This window comes from Protobothrops mucrosquamatus, unplaced genomic scaffold (assembly GCF_001527695.2).
Source record: "Protobothrops mucrosquamatus isolate PMUCROS unplaced genomic scaffold, P.Mucros_1.0 scaffold3375, whole genome shotgun sequence".
In the NCBI taxonomy this organism is placed as follows: Eukaryota; Metazoa; Chordata; class Lepidosauria; order Squamata; family Viperidae; genus Protobothrops; species Protobothrops mucrosquamatus.
In genome coordinates, this window is record NW_015389359.1 from 5,712 (window position 1) to 6,965 (window position 1,254).

Sequence of the window (1,254 nt, forward strand, 5' to 3'; positions counted from 1 at the left end):
AGGAAGTCCTCGACTTATGACCACAATTGCGCCCAGAATTTATGTTGCTGAGAAATTTGTTGAGTTTTGCCTCATTTTATGACTTTTGTCAGATTTGTTAAGTGAATCACTTCAGCTGTTACATTAATAATACAGTTAAGTGAATCTGGCTTCCATTGACTTTGCTTGTCAGAAGCTCGCAAAAGATGATCACATGACCCCGGGGCACTGCAACCGTCATAAATATGAACCAGTTGTCAAGCATCAGAAAGTAAATCATGTGACCACGGGAATGCTGCCATGGTCATAAGTCACTTTTTCAGTGCTGCTGTAACTTCGAACAATCACTAAATGAACTGTTGTTAAGTCGAGGACTACCTATACAAGGACAAATCACATACTATGACCTATTTAGCCTTGCAATTTTAAGGAAGCATTAGAGATGAGTTTAGTGAATTTACTGCAATATGGTACTATATGTGATGCTAATGGAATATATTCTCTGAATCAGAGGTCCCCAATCTTTTGAGCACCAGGGACCGGTTATGTGGAGAGAGCTTTTTCCAAGGAACCGGTGTGTGTGTGTGTGTTTTTGTGTGCTGCCTGCATCCTGTGGATGGGGCTTTCCTTGTTTGTGCGGACTGGTTGCTGGCATGCTACGGCCCGGTACTGGTCCACGGCCCCGGGACTGGGGACCCCTGCTCTGAATAATACAAAAGCATCAATAATGGAAACAGGGCCATTTCCCAACAAGGTAAATTGGGAAGTAATTAAGTTACATTATACTTTGTATATAATAACAGCTAAAATTAGGCTACATTTAGGAATACCCAGTCTGTATCAGAAAAACCATAATCATACTATACAATAATTTCATCATCTATCAACGACATGCATTTGTAGCTTTGTTAATTATATAAATACAGATGCTACCTTCTTCATGAAGGTATTTTACCGTAGTTAAGAAATAATCAAACCTTAGAGGAGGGATTTTCAAGCTTTGTAGTGCTAAATAAATGTTGGAAACGTCTGAACAAGAAATAATGTTTTATTATATACTAGCTGTACCCGGCCACACGTTGCTGTGGCTCAGTCTGGTTAAATGGAAAAGAAAGAAAAGAGAAAGCGCACGTTTCTAATATGTTTAATTTAACAATGCTTGTGGGTATACAATATTTTTTGTTGTTCCATTGTCTGTGCAGATATAGAGATTGTCTGGTTTGCCGACTCCAGAACACGCAACATATAATTGTCCATGTAATAATAATAATAATA